The sequence below is a fragment of the Mycteria americana genome, chromosome 1, assembly GCF_035582795.1.
Source record: "Mycteria americana isolate JAX WOST 10 ecotype Jacksonville Zoo and Gardens chromosome 1, USCA_MyAme_1.0, whole genome shotgun sequence".
Classification (NCBI taxonomy): Eukaryota; Metazoa; Chordata; class Aves; order Ciconiiformes; family Ciconiidae; genus Mycteria; species Mycteria americana.
The window spans coordinates 71592904-71616706 of record NC_134365.1 but is presented as its reverse complement, the minus strand read 5'-3'; the positions used below and the strand labels follow the sequence as shown (position 1 = coordinate 71616706).

Sequence of the window (23803 nt, the reverse complement as noted above, 5' to 3'; positions counted from 1 at the left end):
TAAATATTTTCTTCCCCAATAAAAACAAACAAAAATATCAGCCCACAGTGGTCTTCTGCATTTGTCTTCTGTCCTTTGTTGACAGGAATTGGAGCAGGGGGTGGTCTTGGGCTGCTATCCAGGAAAGAAGGGGGAAGAGAGGCACTGTTTATCCCTGCCAAGGACTGAAGCAGTCCCCAACCTTTTCTTTAATAGCATCTATCGTATTCCTTTCCGCCTCTCATGGGGTAAGCACTTTTATATATAAATTACTATTATTATTTACCTAGGGAGCGTGTGTATGGCAACTGGCACGAATAGTTTGGAAATGTCAGTTTAGATGTTAGTGTTCCTCTAAGCGTTCATTCACACGAATGACCTAGGTGACCTCTCCATAAGCTGATTCTTTAAGGTTTGAAGGTTTGTTGGAAACAAACTTCCTGTTAACAAGATAAGTGTATGGTATCTGTGTATTTCATTGCTTGTTTAGGTACATAAAAGTGGACTTGATGCCCACCCCCATTATTTCACGAGATCTTTTTGCACTTTCCTGTTTCATGGAGGACCCTCCAGACCAGAAAAAAGTAGCAGAGACCATTAGAGGACCATTAGAAGAAGATGCAGCATGACAAGGGGCTTTCGCAGCTCGGAGCCAGGAAGGGGAAGTTGGCTGAATTGCTTTTCTTTTTCTTTTTTTACCTTTTTTTTTTTTTTTTGAAGCAGGCTTAAGGTGAACTCCTAAGCAACCGTGGAGTGAGGCCCCACCTCCCCCTGCCTGATCTGCAAGCTCTGGTTGCTGTCTCCTGCCTGGTTCAGGGGAGCCCGCAGTGAGCCTCATGCCTGCGCGCTGCCCGCTGCCTTCAGCTCTGAACCTGCCCAGGAGCCTGGCAAAATAGCACAATTTGCAGAGCTCAGACCTTATTCTCAGGCAGATTTCCTAGAAAACACCAGGTCAAGCATGGACTAGCATCAATTTAGAAGAGATTCAGCGACCGAACCACTGCAAACAGTAGCTGAGCAATGTCTTCCTTTCTTCTTTTTTAAAAAGTGTTTGGGAAAATCTGTGTCCTTCCTGGAGAAGCCATCAGGGGCACGGCTCTGGCAGTGATGGCTCTGACTTCACCTGCCTCTGCAAATGAGTCACAGACTGTTATAAAAAGCAAGGACCTGCCAAGTCTCATTTCTTGGAACTGAGTGGAAATTTCAGCAAGCAGCTGCTCTTTCATTAGTTTATACTTTTCCTCTGTGGGTTTCTTGAAGAGGGCCTGGAATCACAGAAACTTTGAAGCATAAAGGACCCGTTGCTATGTTTGGATAACCGTGGAGCAGTCCTGGAAATGGCTATGTCTTTGGTCTAGATCTGATTTTGATCTTCGCGAGGAATCTTGGTGAAGCCTGGAAGGAGACTCGAGAACATAATTAAGCAGGTTTGTTAGTCTTTCAGGACTGGCAATTCAATCCTACCAAAAATCGGGAACGGAACCTCAAAAATCAGAGTAGCTCTCCTATATACTACCCGAAGGGGGGTTCTTTTCATCTGTCTGATGCTCTTGAAAGATTTAGGTTTTCTAGCTTTTCTCTGGAGTCACAAAAGACAGAAACTTATTTGAAAGTGAAAGCAGTGAAAACTGGGATTCTCAGGGAACAGCCCGATTTTAGGAGTGGAAGTGGCTTGTTATGGAAATCACGACCGTGGCAACAGCGTAGCGTCAGGACTTTGGCTACCTGTAAGCATGCCAGTAATATCTGTGCATGGGGCTATTCCCCTGTGCTGAGTGAAAGCCACGTGTAAGTTGTCAGGGTCAGGAGGAATGCGGTGCCAGATGGAAACAACATAAACAGCTGGGAGATTTCATCCGGGAGACTTTTGTTCTCATAGCAGACTCGTTCCAAAGGCGGTTTAGATACACCTACTTCTTCGGGAAGGATTTTGCTTTGGAGTCTTGGTAGGTTTTGTGTGCGGCTTTTTTCTTCTTTTCTTTTTTTTTTTTCTTTTTTTGTTTTGGTGAACGCTTGCGATCGCCTTGAACAACTCCCGTATTTCAGCCCAGCTCCGGGGAGCTGCTCTTAGTACCTTGGCAATTCGCGAGTGCCCCGTGAAGCGCAACAGGGAGCGGGAAGAGAGGAGAGGCGGCCCCGCAGCCCCGGCAGCGCGCAGAGCCCGCATGGCGCTGGGCGGCAGCACCGCCGGCGCGGGGGCTCCGCGGGGCTCCGCGCTGTCCCGCCCCGGCCGCGGGCCGGGGCTGCTGCCGGGGCGGCGGGGCCGGGGCCGGGGCCGGGGCCGGGGCCGGGGCCGGGGCCGGGGGCGGGGCGGCGGGCCGGCAGAGGGAGCTGCGCTGCGCTCCGCTCCGCCGCTGCTCCCGCTGGCCGGCGCCCTCCCCGCGCCGCTCCGACACTTTGTTGGCGGCGCGGAGCCGAGACCCCGCGCCCGCCCCTGCCCGCAGCCCGGCGGCGGGGAGCCCCGGCCGCCCCGCGCGGAACCCTGCGGCCGCCGCCGCCCCGGGGCGCGGGAGCTGCGCGGCGCGCCCGCGGCCGCGGAAGGAGCACGCCCGGGAAGGTAAGGGGGCTGGCGGGGCGGGATTTCCCCCGGTCGCCGAGCCCCCCTTTTGTTCCGCGTCCCTAAAAGCCGCCCGGGCAACCGCCCGGCTTCGTAACATGGCGAATCGTGGGGCAATCGCCCCAGCCTCCCCCGGTCCCGCCGGCGCGGGCTGGGCGGGCGCTGCCGCCGCCCTCCGCTCAGGCAGGGGCCGCTGGAAAACTCCCTCCCGGGCCCCCCGGGCTGTGCGCGGCTCTGCCGCGGCGGCTGGGGACGGCGCGTACTGCTGCAGCCTTTGCCGCCGCCGTGGCTTTATATACGCATAGCTCTCCGTGTGTGTACGTGTGTATGTGTAGGCGTACGTATATTTCTTTCTCTCCCCTTGCGGTAACGCGAGCCGCCGCCGCCACACCTGCTCGCACCTTGCCCACCGGGCTCCCACCGGCAGCGCGCCGCGGCCCCGGGGCGGCCCGGGCGTCGGGTGAGGATCCGCGCCGCTGCCCGGGAAGGGCAGCGTCAGTGCCCGTGCCCTCCTCCTCCTCCCTCTCCTGCTCCTGCCTCACCTTCCACCAGGTGACCTGGCTTCCTCTCCTTATTGTGGCATTTTTTCCCGGCGGTTAAGCTGGCTTTTCCAAAGGTGGCGTGCATTGCTGGTAGCTGGCAAAGGGCAGCTTTCGGGTGGGATAATCCTGTTGCACGCCTGTGTTTCTTTGGTGCTCTGCCCGGCTCTCTTCCTTCTCCTCTGCTGTTCAGCCCTTTCCCTCTCTCTGCTAACTTTCCCTGGCGTTCTTCCTCTTTCTGCCCCTCTCATCGCCACGGCACGCGCTCCCTTGCGCGTCGTGCCAGCGCGTGAAGAACGACCTGGGCACCCAGTGGAAAACAGGTTTGTGGTGTTTTGCGGTGTGATCTAAGGTGCTCCTGCCCTCCCTGTAACCTCAGCAGGTCCACGTTGTATCCGTGAAAAGTGAGACATTGCAGCTTCCACCAAACCCTGGTTTCAAGCCAGCTAGTAGCAGGCAATAGAAGGGTGGAACAAGTTTTTCTTGAGGATGTTGTTTGGGAACCAACCCTCCCACCCAAAAGTTGTGCTTTGCGTTGGCTCGTGGGTCTTGTACCCCCCAGAGTTATAGACCTGCAGCAGTATGACCTTTGGTGGAGTCTGCTTTGTTTATTTAAAGTGAAGTACTGAAGAGAAAAGTATTACTGCTCTGCATTGTGTCTGCTGAAATATTAACCAAATGAAGGATCTGGTGTGTCTTTGCAGTGTAGACCATATTTTAATTGTGCCTCTCCAGCATCAAAAATGTGGTCCTCCTCCCTTCCTATTGAGCATCTTTCTTCTCGTTTGTGATTGTGCAATGTCTATACGTCAGCTACAAAAACTGCTTACATGGGGGAACATAAAAATGTCCATTTTTGTTGTTAGCAACTGGAAATACTGAATCAGCATTGTGTGACTGGTCTCTTTTCCACCAAGTACCCATGGAAATGCTGCAGCCCGTGGCCTCTAAGAAGTCGTCCTCTCCTAGGCTGGGCCTGAAATGGGTCGGTCGTTTCCTCTCAGTGAGCTGTGGGGACTGCAGAGAACTTACAGGGCTTCCAAGGTGTAAGGGAGACGCAGCGTATCTCGTGTTGATTCACAGTTCACAGTGAGTGTAGCATTATTAGCATACGGGTGTCGTCAGGTAATGAGATATTGTGCTCAAGGCTCCATGGAAGCAGGTTGGGGCTGCTGCTTGCTTTCACTGGGGGAGGCTGGGGAAATATAAGTGGCTTTGGACTTTAATTGTCCAACTGGCTTGTATTGTCACATACTCATAATGGCTGCAGTATTGAGTTGTGCCTTCTCGTAGCTCAGAATGAATGTTTCTGATTGCGTGTAATTTTGAAAGCAGCCAAAGCATCCCATTAGATTTAATTGGAGGCAACAACACCCACAAGCAACAACACCCAGTAGTGATTAGGGGCCGGGTTATATATAGTGATAATAGAGAGGGCAAAACTGATCTAGAGATACTTACTTCTGCTGTGAAATGCACAGATGGAAAAAAAATACAGAAGTTTTACACTTGATGACAACTAAATTCATGAAATATGATTTATTTTCTTTCTCTCCGTAGTCTAGCTGTAAATGGCAAATCAGTCACATTAACTGCTGCATTTTTTTCCCCTGCGGGTGAAAGCTTATTAAAATCTAAACATCTGAAGTCGAATAATTGGTGCCCTGAGGGTCAAAATAGATTAAATATACAAGAACTTTTCTCTTCAGCTACTGCAGTGAGGTAACAGAAGACTTCAAGGCCACACAATGAAGACTGCACTAATAAAGTGCTCGCTAACTTTGATTTCAGTGTCTAGCACTTGTTGCTCTTATACTCCTAATTACAATTCCTGCGTCACTCTGTCTTCTCAAACAGTGGATGACTGGTCAAAGGTACGAGATTTTCTTGAAGACACAGCTTTCAGCTGTGGCAGGCAGAAAATGGAGCCCTTTGGTTTGTGAGCCCTCCAGACTCTTCTCTCTCTGCTGTGGGGCTGGTGGCCAGAAAGAAAAGACATTTAACACCTTGGAGCTGTGTCACTTACGGTACGGTGTACGTGGGCCGATCCTAATATCTCCATTCAAAGAGAATTGGAAAGGTGCTTTGCTTGTGTGTTTTCTGTACGTGGATAGGTCTGTTTCTCACATTTCCTTTGAAACCAGGATTTCTTCTTGCTTTCTCACTTAACAGCATTTGGTTCTGTGTCCCCCTGGTCCATCGGGATTCAGAGTTTTCATTGTTCTAGACTTGAGCTGGGTTCCCAAGGAGGCTAATCAACAGCTCGCAACTAGATGGCTTTTAACTGATTTTGAAGCCTCGGTATTTGTTTTGTGGTACAGAGAGCAGCACGATGCCTGAAACACCCTTTTTCTTTGTAGTAGGGCCATACTTACACAATACCTGCTAAAACTGTAAGTCACTAAAAACACCATCGGTAACTAAACTAACAGTGCAGTTATATATTGAATTTTCACACTGGGGAAAAAAAAAAGGGACTAAGAGGCTAATTTCTTGGTTTTGGTGCTACTTTTCTTGTTTTTCTAATATTAAATGCTTTGCATTACCAGAAACTTGAATTCTTGCTTTCGGGGAGAGCTGTTACTGCTGCCGTTTTATCTCAGCTCCAGAGTTAGACTCTGATTCATCCATCGATTTATTCATCCAACACCGATTTTTCATAATTTCGTACAGATCTTGATTTAACCCTGATTCCTTGGAATTTCAGTTTCCCACCCTAGGTCTCAAGTTAGAGGATCGCTGTCATCTGAATTTTACGTTTTGCTGGGAACTTCAGCTGTTACTGCAGTCCTGAGTGACTGCTGGGTTTCTCCCTTTTGTGCCCATAGATGAATTTACATATAAAGTTATTTAAAGTTTCATCTAAGTCAGTGAGACTATTTGGTGTGTGTGTAGAAAGGCATTTGCGTAACTGTTTACAAAACAGAGCTCTTCATTCACTGAAACGGAAAGGTAAGGCAAGGTGTCTTTTGTAGCATTTGATACTCGGAGATCCTACGTAATTCTGCTTGCTGCCTGGCGAGGTTAGTCACAGCCTTCTTGGAGAGGCCGCGATGATGTGGGAAGAAGCAACCTTCACATCTGTTTTGTGAGGAGGGATTTTTTTGTTTGCTTTTTTTTGTTTGTTTTTAATTGCATGTCATGGACACTGGGGGGATAAAAAATGAATCCGTTACAAATGAAAACATTGTTAGCATTAGCTTTTGAGGACCTGTTTTCATTCTGAGCTGTGACCGTGAGCCCACAATCAGTAACACGTGCCTTTGATTTTATTCTGTAATGTCTGTTTTAGTAAAATTTTTAAATACTAGCCAACCTGGGGCTAATGCTACTAATTGAACACTTCCAGTCCTTTCTTCCCTTCCCTTTCTATGCCACTGTCTAGGTAATTAAAGTTACTCATGCTGTGAATCTCCACAGGATTGAGATCTAAAGTGGAAATAGCAAATTACAAATTACTATCTTTGCATTTATTACCTTTATCTTTTTCTGAACAGACTTCAGCAACCTTATGCATTCTGCATAGATGAAGTTAGCAGATGTCTCTAGCTTCAATGGTGCAGAGTTGGTATTTTCTGTGGAATCTGTACATCTCTCCTTAAGTTATCCATTTCTGTGGGGTTTTCTGTTGTGTAGTTTTCTGGCACATAATGGGCATCTTCATTACTAATGGTGTGACAGGGGATTCTACTTGCATTTGTTCTTAAAGCTTCACTCAAGTTGGCATTTTGACCAGCCATGGAGATTGCTATGCTCTCTATAAAACTACAGAGAAAAAACCCCCAAACCTGCTATAAAACCCTGAGTTGTGAAATTATGAACCCATTGTCCTGTCATACTGTGAAACCTTTGAGTATTTCAACAGAATGTGTAGAAAAAAATCACTGTTTTAAGAATGGTATCTATTGAGCGAGGGTATGTACTATGTACTTCAGTAACTTAAAGCAGGCTTTGTACAGGTAACTTTTTTCTTTTCAAGAATGCATTGGTTTTACATGAGATAGAGGATTTATCTTTTAGTAATCCCAAATGTTACCGTTTGTTGATTTTCTGGATCTTATAGATTACCACTGCAGGTAAGGGAATATCTGACTTCTTTCAAGCCTTCCATGAGCACAGAGGAGCTGTATTCAGCTGATTTAATTGTGAAGCTGCCATAGCTGGTTCTTGGAGCAGGGGGCTGCGATTTGCTGTAGCTGCTGGATGCTTCGGACTTAACCTATTGCAAGAGTGTCAGTGCGAGCCTTAATGTCTGTAGCTCGGGAATGTTTGTGACTGGAAAATAAAGGGATGACTCATGGGGGTTTGTGTGTATTACTTTGATTTCTGCTCCTACAAGTAAAAGCATTTTTACAGATTTGACCAAGTAGAACAGCAGGCACTAGGCTTGCTGCTTCTCCCATCGGTACTCCCTTCTCCTCCCCCTCGCCTTCCAGAAATTGGCTTAAGTGCAAAGAGAAGCTGAAAGTCAGATGTTAGCAGTGCCTTTTGGCTGTTCATTAGTATAGGTCCAGACCCATTAGGAAAGGGAGACGATATTTAACGTACCCCCCCAAATCAGCTGCATAAAACTTGATCTAAAAAGCACGAGAAATACATGAGATCACAGAAGTCCATTTGCTCTTCAATACTTGCAGATGCCAGGTGAGATACAAGATTATACCAATTTTATCAGTGTTTTAACTTTGGGTAGAATTTGATGTTGCTGCGATTTGTTTGCTTAATGCTGCTGGTGATTTGTCTTTCACCTGAAACGTGAGCTTTGATTAATGAGCACTTTCTTTCATTCTGGGGTGGTTGAGAGGACTTAATGTTAATTCAGCCCTCTGAATGCTCCTTTCATGAAGACTGAGGACTCTGCTCTTCGTTCTGGTGTACTCTTCCTTCTTCCGATGCCACTGCTCTTTTTGCTTGCTTCCACAGTGTGTCTGAGGTGTCATCCTCTCTATTTCCTGACTCAAAGATCTCTTTGTTTCCAGCGTAAAATATAATTCAGAGTAATTAACCTTGAGAAAGCTTTCTTTTTCTAACCCATAAGGGATTTAACACTCGGTGTTTCAGGGAGTTAGGTATCTGGTTGATACAGGGATTTGGCAAGAGTTCAGTGCCTTTCGAAATCCCAACGTACATCATAAAAATATTTTGAATGTGCAGTTCTATTACTCAGAGCATGTGAATATGAGACCTTTGTACAAAGAGTGAGACATTCATCTTGTGTGTTGAGTTCTTCACTGTAACTGACTGCATATGACAATGATATAGTAAGGACTAGGCAATGAAATTGAGTTACATCATGAGGAGTTTGTGATATCAAGTGGTAATAAAATTCAGCTTGATGATTTTCCGTGCCATTTTAAAAATGGCACGGAAAAGTCAGCCATTTATAGATGTGCCTCTAAAGTAATTTACAGCTTTGCACATGTCTTGAGAAGCCAGTGACTGCATTATAGTGCCTTCAGTTGGTGATACAAATATAGATCTAAGTTTCACATTCAGAATTGGGTGGCAGGCTGTGTATTTAAATACACATTTTTCTTGTTTCACTTCAGTGTCGTCTCAGGCTTGCTTTTCCCGAAGTGGAATTACTTATTCTCTTTTCCACTTCTAGCATTATTTATTGCTTTGCAATTCTTCCCATGCTCCCACTACCTTAGTGTAATGTTTCATCTCTTCTGTTTCCTTCTCTTCCTGTATTTGGGGATAAGGAATTGTCCAGGGGTGAAGGCAGAGGGTTGGGAGGTAGGAGGGTGGAGTCTGTTCCTATTTTAGCTGCGAACTTCGTTATGGCTAATAAATCTGGGCTAACTGGTAATTAGCCTCTTACTGCTATCTCACGTACAGAGGGCAGGACAGAGTGAGGAATCTGGACTTTGTACGTTAGTGTTCATTAGGTGAATCACCCCTGTGTGACGAATGTCCTACTGCTGCAGAGAAACAAACGCAGCTTCTCTGTTGCAGTCACTGTTTCTCTTCTCGGGGCTGCTCCTGTGCTAAAGCACTGCTGCATTTTGAGCCTTGCCTTCAGCTTTGGTCTGAGTTCATCTCCCTGCTCAACCTAGCCCCTGGGTTAGCTCTTAATGTTTTCCTTCCTTCTCCACCTTCCCGAGCCATGTCTCTCCACTGTCTTCCATATTCTGGTCCATCCTGCTCTTGAGTCTTGATACAGCTTCGATCTCCTGTTCTATTTCTTCCTCCTTCTTTATTTATCCTCTAAGTTTCCCCTACTCTTTTTGTTTTACTTCACTCTGGTTGCACATAGTCGTCCATCTCCAGCTTCACAGAATGCACTTCATGCCACTTCTTGCAGTAAAGTTTTTCCTTTCTCACAGATCGACTCTTTTTTTTCCCCTTTTGTGTCATTAGTAATTATTCCAGTGTCTTCTGAAATGCATTTCAGAAGCATTTCATTGATCTCAGTGGGACAGTTCGTATGTAAAATCACATGGGTAGTCAAGCCTTTGTGGGATAGGGCTTTAAAAGTACTGTCTTCTCTAGAGGTTTAACGCTGTGTATTTTGTCTAGGCAATAACTCTAAGCTCACTTCAAGCAGTTCTAGAGCTCAAGACCTGAATAGGAGGTGTTAGAGTGTGTGTAGGCATTTGTTTTCTCTCTGTGAGTGAGGTGTCTAATACACACAAAAAAAGACTGTTCAATCAATGTCTTACTGAATAGGAATGTAAGATATTCTCAGAAGTGCCTTCAATATGTGGTGGCATTTGTTCTTTTCTACTTAGAATTTACAGTTTTTCTCACTTTTTATATTAAAGCTAAATGTTGAAATGCAAGAAAAAGAAGTGTTCATCTGTTTCTTAAATAGTGGCAGAGCAGAATACAGCCCTGGAGGAGAAGCAAGTTGCCGTTGAGGCCCGGTCTTGGTGGTGACCGATTGAAGTCACCGTTTTGTGCAGTTTATCAACGGTTGGACTTCTTCAGAGGGGCTTGGACTTCAGGTTGGGGGTTTGGCAGAGGAGATGGTCCTACTGGCCTGTGCAGTCCGGCGTTTTGGGCTCCACCGTGGCAAGTAGCTTAGAGCGGTGGGCAGCAGTGAATGAAATCTTCCCGGGGAAAAAGTGTTTACTGACTTTTTTGGAGGGGGTGGATGCGCAGAGCGTGAGAGTTTATGTCCCACTGGATTCTTTGGGTATTTTAAGCTTTACTTTTATAACTCTAAAGGTTCTTATTGTCCAAAGAGATCTCCATTCCCTTTTTAAAAATCATCTAAAGATCTTGATTTTGGAGACAGTTCTTTTGCCTCTTTGCCTCAGTTTTCCTATTTATAAACCAGAAAACGTATCTGTCTCTCAGGAATTCTGTGAGGCTTAATTAGCAAATGTTTATACAGCCTTTTGAAGCTATAAAGCACCATATAAATGCTAAGTATTAGTATTATTATTACCACCAGCTGTTTTGTTGTAATTGCAGTAATAAAAGTTTCTGTGCTGGTAGTTGTATTATCGTTGTTCTAGATAGAGTTTTCGTGAACACTGGAGACACTGAGCGTGGTGGCAAAAGTGATGGTGCAGACCATACTGAGGTACGATGTGTGGGAGAGTTGGGATGAGAGAAGCTGTGCTTCCAGCTATGAAATCTTTGTGAAGGACTTACTTTTTTTTTTTTTTTTTTTTTTTTTTAAAAAAAGAAAAGTCCATAACTGGGAAAGAATAAAACCTCTTCTGCAGTATGCCAGGGTTTACAAGTCACAGGGCTAACTGGGAGGTGGCCTATGCTGTGCAGGGTCTCACCTGATTAGGAATGAGCTGGCAGCAGTTGCATTTGTGACACTGGCATGTAAAAGAAGGGATCTTTGAGAGATGATTGATAGTTGGTAGTATAGGAAAAGAGACGTGGTATAAATCACAATTAGCCTTTAGGATTCTTTTTTTTTAGGTCTACTTTTGTAAAACATCCATGAGTTAATGCTGAGCTATTTTTATTAATGTTCTTGCGCTTATCTCGCATAACCAGCTTGTTAAAAGAGGATATGAACACTTTTTAAGCCTCTGACTTATAAATTGTGAGGAAGAGAAAAGAAGATTGATTCCAACCGGCTTGAAGGTAGATTCATTTCTCTTCTAGTTAGCAAAATGAGAGGGGGGGGAAATTAAACTGGAGACTTAGTGGGCCAATCAGTTTTAGCCAGGTAGAAAATCATTAGATTTAGCTCTAATGTACAATTTAATTGTAAAACTTTAACCTAAAAGAAAATAAATGCAGGGGAATTCTGTTTTGGTAAATTGATGATAATATCTCCAAGTCATTTCTGCCTGAAGTAATAAGGGTAAGGAAAAAAATAAAGTAATAACGAAGGAACACTGAGGGGGAACAATTATTTTGCTAACGTCTCCTGAGGATCTGAGGGGGTTACTCGGTCGCGTTATAAGAAGAATATTGTGCTGCTTGAATGTTGGAGAGGATTGATAATAATTGTGCTTTGAAGAAAACTTCTCTGTTCTTTTTACTGTAAACATCTGAGATAAGATGGAACAGTTTGGAAGAACGCAACACCTTCTGTGAGTTCTTTCAGCATTCTTAATTGCTCGTTTTGAGATCTCAATTTGAATATTGTTGTTAGACATTTCTGGTGATTTTTAGGGGGTTCTAGTTTACTAAGTGAGGCTGTCAAACTGCTTATTATAAGTGATCTGTTCCTAATTGTATCTTAATATCTAGTATAATGCTTATTTAAATAGCTAGGGATGTTTCCTAGTAGCTTCTGGATCAGTTCTAATTCTGAAGACCTGAATCAGTTAACATGTTAGAGACATCGCGTGAATCTGGATCATGTGTGGCATGATTTCGTAGTGGCTGCACTGCAAGGACTTCTAAAAAAGAAATGATGCAAAGCAGGGAACTGATTCAGTCCTTTATGATTATGTATAAGCAGATTTTTAGACAACTTTGAACATCATTAAACAGCAAGAAGAAAAGGCACCAGCCTTCTCTTTTTATTTTTTAATTTTAGGGAAATCCTATTTTAAAAACAACCATAAAGCGTACAGCCACAAAGTCCACCTACATAGAAATAGAAGCAGTTTAAACACACAGAGATAAGCAATATAACCCTGAGGCCCATATGGAGATGTCCCAAATGCTGGGTGGTACGTTCAGAAAATGTTGCTTTAGCTGCTCAAAATATTTTCAGTAGCAAAGCGGAAGGCGTTTCATAGCGTTGTATTAAAGCTGTTCTCTATTGTGTGAGACTGGTGACACCTCATTTTGAATAAAAGTCTGGGTTTTCTTGAGGACTGTAGGAAAGAGCAACTATTTTCTGTTTCCTGCATACAGCAGTACAGCAATTTGATAGGAATTTCTTTTTCTGTTATCCTAGACTGTAATGTACAGTAGTATAGTAGCTATCTTTTGAAGTACAGAAAATCTGCCTAAGGGGCCGTCATTTTAAAGTATAATACGGAATGCTGTTTAATAAGGTTTGCTCCTTGCACATTTTAAGTGCAAAGAAATATGTGTGTGTTGCAACCTTGCTAATCCTTCATTTGCACAAAGTATTTGGCTTGTTCCCTAACTGTCAAGGAATTAATGGTGTGCTTCGATGAGATCTTCCATTACTAGACTGTAATTATTTTTATAAGAGATTCTACACTGTATTTGATGGTGCTTTATGAATTATCGTAATAAGTAAAACAAAATTGCCTTTGCCAACGCATATGAGCAAAGTAATCTGATTTCTATTGTTCGTGTACTCACAGGCTCACGAAATTAAGTGATTTCCAGTGGACTTCCAGGCCGTTCATACAAGTTGGTGAGGTTTGCCGTGTTGTGTTGTTTTGCTTGCGCTTGTGACAAGTTAAACGATGGTGTGGCTGACAAGAAGCAACTGCACTGACGAGATGACAACGCATCTCTCCTGTACTTCTTCCTTTGGCCTTGTACTTGAAAAGGGAGCAAAAAGGCAACGCATATATTGGTTCCCTTAATGAATTCAGGTCCTCATCTGAACCATGATGGCGTGACCTCTGGCAATTAGTGTATGGTAACAGGCTTTGAATTAAGTTATTCAGAGGAGTGCTTACAGCAGAGATGTCAGGACAGTGCCGTATCCAAGCCGATTTTAGTTGTACTCTCCCAGTACCAGAAACAGGCTACAGTTGCATGGGACATGGTGGACTCCGTGCCTCTTGGCTGAGGACAGAGGTCCTTGCTGCCGTGGCTAGACTGGGTCCTGTACCCCAACCTGGGTATGGTGTCTGCACTGTAGACACATCCTCTGTCTGCACGCTTTTCTGGAAATCTGCACCTAGCTAAAGCAGACTGTATAGAAGATAGTACATGTTGTTTGCATTTCAGGCGGATAGTCAGTGGGATAAAATTTCCACTTCAGGATATCTACCTAAGATTTTCCCTTTGATTTATTACAAATATTCGTATGGTCATAGCTCTTCCAGGTCTTAGCCTGTGACGGGAGGCTTGTTGTACTAGGCGCTCAATTTCAAGAGAATTTTATTATTTAAACATTGTGTCTATTTTTAAGTCAGATAATCTATAAAACCTGTTTAAAGCCATGGGGGATCATTACATCATCTAGTTTGACCTCCAGAGTGTATGAAGGAGGAGAGTTTCTGCCCTTCTATTTCTGGTAGAAAAATATAAAAGATTTCTTGTCCTTCCTCTCTTTCCATGATAGACACAATAATTTAAACTGCCTGCCTGTGGCAAACATTGGCATTTTTCACTAAGTTCATTAGTGAATTTTTAGGGGTTCTGTTTTTGAATTGTGTGGTGCTACCCTCTCGATACTGTTGTTTGTGTTTATATATATTTCTTGGCACATAGCAAATGCAGTGCAGATTTCCTTCTCTGCATATAGACCTTTTACCCCAAAACCTCATAGGCTAAAAGCAGATAATCCTGGAGTCTGTACTTCTTTCCCTTCATGCTTCATTGTATAAATTGTATAAAGTCAGATCACTTTCTGAACTACTATATACTTCTCTGCATGATCATTTTTGCTCACATGGCAGACTGAGACACTTGGTTGCAAAACAGTTTCTAAGAGTTAAAGGCTATATTACCCTGTGGGACAAATCCATGGAAGTGTTGGGGAGGTTCTTGTATAGGTTCACCTTGACATTTTGGGAGACTCAGGGCCTTCCTACCTCCTAGACCATGGAGATGGTGTTGTACAGTGACTGGGATGTCCAGATGCATGCTGTGCTAGTACTCCCAATAATGGTTTGGGATAACCATTTTCGGGATAACCAGCAATAACGATTTTGCTCCATGGCCCTGTCTCCCTTATGGCTGCTACTGAACAAGATTTGCAGATGTCACTTCAGGCAATTCAGTAAATTGAATCCACAAGACTGTATGGGAACGTGTCACAAATGATGCAAGTCCTCCTTGGTCTTAGAACTGCCCTCGCAGAGCTTTAGCGCAGGGACTTCTTTAGGACATAAAGAAAAGTGCATAGTAATTTTACAGATGACCTTGCCCTTTATGTGCTCCCTGCATGCCACCCCTACGTGGGACTCTTACTTCCAGTAATGAGGAAACGTTCTGAGGCAGTGTTGTTGCCATGATGACATAAAATAATGGAGACTTCCAGATATTCCCCTGTTCTTACCCTGTGATCCCTTCAGGGATCAACTGACCTTAAAAATGATGCAGATCTGGAGCTTGGGGTCATTTTTGTTGTACAGAAACTTTTTTTTCATGGGCCTTGGGATGGTGGTGTTGCACTCACTGATGAGAAACCACATGTGGTTAACATTCTCGGTCTAAATGTGCACTTTCACTCTGGACACATATTCCCCCTAGAGCTTCTAGAAATGCACTGAGTCATTGCTCTGGCAGAAAAAAAAAAAAGGCAAGGTTTTTGCCCCCTCTTGCTTTTTCTCATTTGTGCCTTTAAGACCATATGTGTACATATTCTGCACAGATAGTTTTTTAGTTTCTTTCCAATTTTACAACAGCTGTGTCTTTTGGTTTTGTCTAGATCTAGTGTCTTGCCTAGGAAAACCACATCTGGTAATGTACATATGTCTTCAGCAGTTGATATGTTCCAGACAATGGTACAATTCATGTACTGTGAATCTGATGGAGCGTAGGCTCTGGTGTACAGTAGTACTCAAATGTTTGTGGCTTAGCAAAAAGTCTTCTTCCCCTTCACTGGATGTAGTGAACAGAAATCTTTTGTTTCAAAACTTACCGAGAATTGCCTAAGACCCATCTTGACCAGTTTGAAGGTATTCTTCAACCCTGTTGGAAACGTTCACTGATACAGCTTGGTAGCGGTGTTCGTGAAGGAGTTGCCCTCAACTGTGGGGGAGAGGGTTGATTCGGGATCAAAATCTTAATCTAGAAATACTTATTTGTTCCGCTGGTAGTAATGGGACAACTTGTCTGTCTGCCTGTTGTTTAACTTAAATGCTTGTGAGATTGAGGCCCAAAATCTCAAGTTAAAAAACCAACAACCCGCAACAAAAAACCAAAACAAACACCAAGAAAATTCATGCGCTTGTTTTATTAATAGAAACTTAGATCAATTGGAAACAATTTAAAAGAATTTGTCACCATTCTTTTTTTTGTGTGTGTGTGTGTATTCATCTTAGTGAGAGACATATCTTTTGTTTGAAGTGTGTGCTATTTTAAACGAGGGTTATGTTTTCATGAAAACTCTGCTGGGCAATGTCTAGCTCCAGACATAAAAGCAAATAAACCAAGAAAACCCCTCTGTTTATCTGAGATGAAAGGACTTTTTTTAAGAAAAAGAGAGAGAGGGAGGATCTAAAACTACCTAATGGTCTCCCTTGTCTCTCTTTAATGTTCCTTAATGTTCTTCTGCAGTCCTCAGGAATTACTCCATCTCATTGGTATGTCACTGGGGTATGAACTACAAAGAAGTCTTAAAATGCTACCATCTTTAGACTATATAGTGAAGAGAGGCTGAAAGTGTTGCAATACATTGTTTCATATAGGTTGATTGTGATCTTACTCTCTTCGGCCGTACGTTTCAGTTGAGAGGTGGAAATTCAGAGGTTGATGTGAGTGCTTAATGACAAATAATGTGTTTTGGGCACTTCCCGCACCCCAGTGAAGTAAACACAAGGATTATCATCTTGGGTTTGGGGCTGTTCATTTTATAAATAGCTGAGATCTCTTGTGTGCGAAGTTGCCTATTTAGAATTTCTGAAGCTAATGAGTGAAATATGGCAGCTCATCCCCAGTTTTACTCTTCAGTATTGCCTCAAACAAAATTAAGCAAGTTTTACTGTAAACTTGTCTAAGTGCTTCTCCATGGAAATCATCACAATCTCCAGTTGCTTGCTAGGCTGAAGAATCAGCTGTCATGATTTCAGTATTGGCATTGTAGAGGTAGGTGTAGTAGCAGTAGTAAGTGATGTGAGGATGAAGAAGTGGGGGCTGTTGACTGGGGAATGAGCAGAATGGGCTGGTGGTGATGTATTGGGGTATGGTTTCACCTCTGTAAAAACTTAAGGATGTGACTGTTGAGAGTTAGGAGAGCCTCCAGGTCCCCTGCCATGAGGGACTTCAGTGTGTTTTCACTCAATTCTTTCTCTATCTAGACTTAACCCTGTAAAGGCTAACAGTTCAATGGTAAGTACACCACTAATTTTCTTGCTTATGAACCCTGTGTTTTTCATAGCATCCACTGTATGGATGGAGCAAAAGAAACAGTTTTTGTTTCCGTATATTTTTACAGTCTCCAGATCTTTTGCACTGGCTGCAGACCTGTATTGTTACTACCAGACAACCAAGATCAAAATGATTGTCCCAACGACCCTGGAAAATTAAATCCCCAGCCCATGATATCAGGTGGGGCTATGCCAGTGGTAGCAAACAGAGGTCTGGAGTGGGGAATGTCAGTGCTGCTGCTTGGAAGACCAGAGCTTGTAGCTTTTATCCCTCTTTTGCAAAGCCCTGGGATTCTTCTGTTATCTTGAGTTCAGTCTGCTAAGTCTTGTGAAAACAATAAACTGGCTCACCTCCAGTACTGTGATTTTATCTTGAATTAATAATAAGTTGTCTTTTCTCACAAAGACAAGTACTTTTATTTAAAACTAGAATTGCTTTATCTTCTTGGGGATTTCAACATGTTAGCTAACACGTTAAATATGGTGGAGTTTTTTTCTAATAATCCATTTGTTGTCAGGCCCTTTGATCTGCCCTGGATTTTAATGAGTCATTTAAAAACAGATATCTATTTTGGCAATTTGACTGTGATGCTCGCTCTCAAATCAGTTCCCATTTTGAGAATGACATCTGAGTCTGCCTATGTTTCTGCATGGCTGGAAACTGTCACTACTCATTTAAACTTATTAGTGCTGGAAATGGATATACTGGTTCATCTAACAGGGATGAAACATGAAGTACCCGCATTCCAATTCAAATGTTGTTCCCAAGAGTAAAGGAAGAGGTGACGGTAGTCATGAGAGCCTGGACAATTAGAGGCGAAAGCTGCATTGCAGCTCGAAGAGGTGTTGGGCACTTTGCCTACAGGTTGCTAAAAGCAGGTTGTGGCATTTTTGGACAATTCAGGAAAATACTGTGCTTCAAGATTAAAAGTTTAATAGAAGGATACAGTGCTTTAGCTGAAGATTATGTCGTGGAAGACACTAAGTTTTGCTCTCATGAGGAACCTAAATTGGGAATACACATTTTGGGGAGGGGACAATGAGCATTTGAGCAATTAGATTTTTAAGAGGGCAGATGCAAAGCTCTGACTGAAAGTTAAGCTTCTGTAATGGCTCTTGAGAGTCCATGCATACACTGAAGGTATGCAAAATGATTCTTAAAAATACAGACCTGGAGAACGAAGGCTGTGACCCTCCATCTATCTTTAAAGGACCTGAAGCACTCAGGACACACGAGCAGCGCTGGCACGTGGTTGCTTTTGTCATCTAAAAGGGCTGTGAGCAAAAAGAGCAGAAAGAGACAAAAGGAGTCCCTGGGCGACTTGCGCTGTAAACCAGCCCTTAACTCTGCCATTGCTGCTCTTATAAGGTGGTAGTGTGCAAAGTCATGTATTTTAATTTCTTCATTATTCGTCCACTCTATTATGTCTAAATATATTCGCAGAACAGAGATTATTTTCCCCTACCTCTTCTCTCACTCCTGTGCCTAAATACAAGCCCAGAGCTTGCTTGTAATAGGAGTGTTTTGATTGACAGTCCCTTCACCATTTGAGACTAGTGCTGTGCTAAAATGAACAACTGCCATTTCAGAAACTTGTAAAACTGACCTGACAAAGTGTGATTTTTTTCGATTTTTTTGTTTGTTTGTTTGTTTGTTTCCTTTTTGTTTTTCTCTTCCCTCACCAAATTGTAGATGTGTCTTAACTGCATAACAGCATCAGAATTATGTCACGGGTTAATATTTCTGCAACCTATAGAGAACATACACTTTGAAATGCTTACCCAGTCGGTTGGTAAACAGAACTTAAATGATACAATTATAAATGAATCTTGTTGTAACCTTCTTCTTTTTCCCTAAGTAGAGTTCAGACTGCAGCAGTGTAATATAATGATCTTGTCTGAAGCTGATGGCTGATAGAGAGTGCAAAGGTGACTTTCAAGGTGATGGCAATGGTTAGGACAAACTAGATTTTACTAATGGATTTGTGATTTCCATACTACCTCTCAATAACCCATTTATTTCTCTGTAACAAACTAAGAGTTGTGACCGTCGGCTTAACTACCAGCCTTTGTAAGGTAAGATTACATTTCTGCCAACCTCCAATGCGACGGCTTGCAGGCTCTTTCTTCTCTTAACAGATAATAATACTGGGAGGAAAAGGAAGTTTCGCAACCCTTGAACTTCCTGAAGAAAAAAAAGGCTGTTAAGATTCCTTTACAAATAAATTAAAAACAAACCCAAAAAACTCAATGAGTCATGGTTTACAGGAATATTAGCTTTTTTCTCTCTGTGATGATAGCTAGATAGAATTTTTTTCCCATTTATCCCAAAGGAAGGCAAACTTTGCCAACTTTTTTGCTGGTGCTACACTTCAGTATTGCAACTGTATTTAAAGGAGTAGTATAAAGTTTCATCCATCAGTAAAATGAGGATGCTTCTGAACAATTAATAGAATCCCTTCACATCAGGTTTGAACATTGAATAAAAGGAAATTATGAATCCGTTGAAAAAATGTATGAGGAATTTCCAAAAGCCACAGTATAATCAAGCTGGACATTTGCAGAAATGCTTATAAAGGAAAGCCATTTTCACTTGTAGAGAGTAGTCTGCAGCTCACTGATTTGGAAGAGGATGCTACTTCCAATAACAAAATTCATTTCTGTAACACAGTGGTGAGACTTTGGCTCAGTTTAAAATTGAAATATTCCCTTATTAAAGCACTAATGCTACCTAGTGAATGAGAGATCTCTTCCAAGTAAAGTCATGTTTTCTGTATGAAGTAGCGACCTGATCTTAAAGAAAGATCTTACCTGATCAACCTTTGAGGTATTGCACTAGGCATTACACGTTTTTACAACTCTTATGATAAATAACATTTTTAAAAGGATGTGCTTCATCTAATGGAGGTGTGCTATATGTCAAATTACCAGCTCACGGGGACCATCGTGTCCTCCCTGATGACTTTTTTTCACTGCTCATTGGGTTCTCGCTTTTGAATATCTGTTGTGCATAGGTTTTTCTCTTGACCTCCTGAAAAAAAAAGTGTGTTTCTGATCTTAAATGGAATAATTTTATATATTTTGCTTTGTTTTTTCAGGCGCTTGAAATAATGATATATCAATAGTTATCTTGTCCATTTTGTTCTCACAATTGCAGGAGCGTAGAGCATCAGAAATCTGATTTGTCCTGGAACTTGAAAGGGAAGTTGCTATGGTAACTGGGCACTATATATCCCATTTGGGACTTGCGTTAGGTGTGCGCACTTCATTTAACTTTCTAGTAGTCCTCTTGAAATGCCTTAAGTCTGTGAACTCCAATAAAACATCATCTCTGGTGTACTAAGAAAAAGTAAGTCCTCGTTCTGTCTCTGCCCTCCTTTGCTGCATCCCGCTTGTCCGTGCCCGCCTTCTCGCTCTGCGTTGAGTGAGTGACTGGAGATGCTGCTCTGGTGTTTCCCGGGCGCGGGGAGGCAGCGATGGAGGCGCTGGCCCGAGCTGTTGGGCTGTGGTGGTGCAGCTCTCCCTCTGTCAGCACGGCGGCTGGGGGAAGGGGACCCCCCGGGAGCTGAGCACGATGCATGGAGACCCAGCCGATCGGGTGCAGGGGCTGGATGGGCACGGTCTGCACCGCTGAGGTCCTGCTCCTGAAAATTACTTTCTCTTCCCTGTGATTTAAAAACAGGCAGATGTAAGCTCTGGTGACTGCCAGCTGGCATCCTGTGCCCTGCCGAGGCGTTGCTTCCTTCTGAAGCACCGCACAGGTAAGAGCTGCCTTTGGAGTTAGTGCCCTGGAGGCTGGACCTTGTCCAGGGCGGTTCAAGCAGTTCCTTTTCATCACCCCTTTCCTAAGAAAATTACAGAAGTAAAAGGGGCTGCATATGCACTTAAAGGAAAGGAGGAAATCTTGATGGGGATGAACTGTTAGGAATCATTGTGTAAATATTTTTACATTATCTAGTAAGAATAATTCCCTCCTCTTTGATTTTTATGCTTTTTTGCCAAGCTCTAATCAAAAGAGGCTTGGTTTTTAAGATGCAGGCGTCTCCCATGTGCAAGAATGTGACGGCTGCTCTCTTTGTTCTTCCGCGTAGGATGTTCTCTCTTATTTTGGGTGATGTTTTACCACTCATTCTGTGATAGGGCTGTGGGCCAACCCTGTCGGTGCCCCCAGGCACTGAACGGAGCAGAGCACAGGCTGGATCACAGATGATGGGCTGGGTGCCCCTCTGAGCTTGCAGCTGGATTGAATTATGGTGTTGGGTTTGGGTTTCTTTACAGTCTAGCTGAGGGCTTTAGCACCATCTGTGAGCTGTTTGTAGACAGCAGCAGGTCTCACGTTCTGCAGTACGTTTGGGTGAGAGAGAAGAGAGGCTGGGAGGGACAGCGACCTCCATTGCTGGTTGTAGGTGTACTTCACGTGCACATTTGGTCAAGACAAACCCAGACTAATTGATAATGCCAAAAATTCTTTGTCAGTCTTTCTCACCGTGGTCAGATCCCACCAGCTTGCTGTATTCAACTTTTGTAGGCTTTTTGCTAGGCATGTTGGGACATCTCTAAATATTTATTCAGTTCCATCTGGTAGCTTCCTATTGCCTACTTCTCATCATCAGTTTATTTGCAGCATTGAGTGATGGCTGCGGTGCCTATGGGGTAAAAAATAAAGAACAGATGGATCTTTCTTGAGCCCAAACTGCCTTTGGGCCCTGCTTGTGGTTGGGTTTCCATGATTTTGTGATAACTAAGAGGCTATTTTCCTAATTCAGAAATTCAGGATTATTCTTTTTTCTTTTTTTTTTTTTCTTTTTTACTCCCAGAAGCACAGGGGGGAATCTAGTTCTCAACTAACACTGCCAGTTCTTCTTTTCCCTTGGAGAATATTCCTCTATTTTGAGTGTTATTTTTGTTTTGTTTTGTGTTTTGTGGTTTTTTTGGGGGGGTGGGGGGTTGTGGGGTTTTTTTTGGGGGTGTGTTTTTTTTCTTTTTTTGGAGCCAGTTTTAGTAAACAATTTGGACTTGCTCAAGGCTAGAGATACAAAGAAATTTGGGGTGGTGACCTGAGGCCTTATGCCGAGACATGTTTGCAGACCAGCTCAGTTACCGACTTGGAAGCCATAGGTAATTTGTTTTCTCTGTAAGTGTGCCTCTGAAGAGGAGGCAAATGGGAAGTATTTCAAAAAACAAAGCTCATAATCAGCTTTCTGCCTTTCCTGGAGGTGGACGAGAGGGAGTTATTGTGCATGTCCACAGTTCTTTTTTCTTCTCTTTTATGATCTTTGATAGTTGGGAGGGGGGTAATATTTTACATAGTTATAATTAGAAATCTGTTCTTGACGCTTTGCATCTCAGTCCTGACTTGAATGCAAATAACCACTCAGTTAGGTACAACAGGTATAGTTTCTACCCCCGGGACGCTGATTGAGAATAACTGTGTAAGGCCATAGATATTTCCCTTCCCTCATGCAAATTTAGCAGGAAACATTTGCCCAACGCCCTCCTTGTTCTGCGTTCTTGTTTAACTTGGAACGTAATGGAGTGAAACATGGGGTTTGTAGCAGCTTACAGAGGGGACAAATTAGAAGCGCAGACTCTTTAATATTAATCTTTTCTTCCTTCTTGGGTACAAGCTAAGCAGAGAGCTCCTGCATCTGCTGCCGTGTCCCAGTGCTGGCGCTGGGAAGTGCTCAGCTGGGCTTCATGGCTCAGACAAGAAGTTCTCTGTTGGGCTGTGACGGAGGAATGTGATTTTCAGCCCTGGTTTTGCAAGGAGATTCATAGGGAAAATAATACTGGAAACTGTCAAATCACAAAAGATTTGCAGATTTTGAAAAAACAATATGCCAAGCTAAAGTTAGATTTTTAGGAACTAAGCATTGATACATGGGGAAATTATTATTTTCTTGCCTGCCTAGAGGACTGCCAGCTTTCACACTGTCAAGAAGAATCCACATGCAACCTGAATAACACATAATTATGTCTCACTGGAACTTAAAAATATGATTTACAGGGCTGACAGGCTCTTTGTTGTATCAGCATTGTGTGGTTGTAGTGCAAACAAAAATGCACTTCAAGTACCTAGAAAAGAATTAGACTGAAAAATATGTCATGTTTTTAATTCTGTGGATTGTTATGTCTTTGAGTAAGTCTTGTATGCAAAACATTTTTACTTCCCTCAGGAAGACAGGTGATTAAACATAATATTCTCATTTTCCTGTTGCTGCAGTATTTTTGCAGCTCGGTAATAAGCATTTCTTTTTTTTAATCCATCTGTGCCCACTGTGTTTGGTTTTGCCCACTGCAAGCAGTCTTCATTTCTGGCAGTTTCATGTAAATCAGTAGCATTTTGGGGACGAAGCTTTGCCATGCTATTGCTACTCACTGCAGGAACAGGGAAGGCATATTTAAATTCCCAGCTGCATGATGACAGCACTGTGGTCAAAACTTTTTTTCTTGCTCTCTTCAGCAGCCATCCCACCATTGCTGGTATCAGTGTAAATAATGAGTGGTTAAAAAAATGAACCAAGTGACTTAAACTCCTATTTCTATAAATATAGCGTCTTCCTGCCTAGTTTTCCCGAGAGAATTTGTTCTAATGTTGTTTGTTGTAGAGACTGTGGAGTACGTTAATCTCACTACTTTCACGAGGGTAGATCGGGGGATCTTGTGAAGTCACGGGCTCAGCATCGCTACTAAGCAAATATTTGCTGGGTTAATTTATGAACGCTATAGATGATAAAACGTAAAGCTATTACAGACAAGTACTTAGGTGTTTTTTTAGATTGTAGGTGGAATGTGTCATCTCTCAGTGGAACAGCTACCTCAAGTAGAAGGTGATGTGCGCAGACAGAATGCTTTATTTTCATTCTGCTGCTGTACTCGAAGTCGTCCTGCATCTACATTAATTTCCTATAAGGAAAGATTTAGAACTTTGAAATCCTGGCCTGAGCATCATTCTTCTGAAGTAACTTAATAAATTGGCACGTAGCCTTGCCACCTCATGGTTGGTTGAGGTCCTGAGGCAATATTTAGCGTAACAGAATAAGCAGTGCTCCAGTTAACACAATCATCTCTTATGCAGAAAGATGCATTTATGCCTTTCGAGACAAAGAACCTTT

General features: G+C 43.0%; 1 protein-coding gene across 3 annotated transcripts in view; it reads left to right on the top strand.

Annotated features, from left to right (window-relative positions):
* The first annotated feature begins 1118 nt into the window (after positions 1–1118).
* The window catches only part of EPS8 (EGFR pathway substrate 8, signaling adaptor), a 143204-nt gene continuing 120519 nt past the window's right edge, over positions 1119–23803 (top strand). The window contains exon 1 of one of the 3 annotated variants that reach the window (XM_075505515.1): positions 1119–1406. The gene's annotated coding sequence lies outside the window, so the exon portion shown is untranslated. Of the gene's footprint in view, positions 1407–1818; positions 1926–2340; positions 2537–23803 lie in introns of those variants that run through there. The other 2 variants (XM_075505507.1, XM_075505497.1) reach the window with 2 other exon arrangements.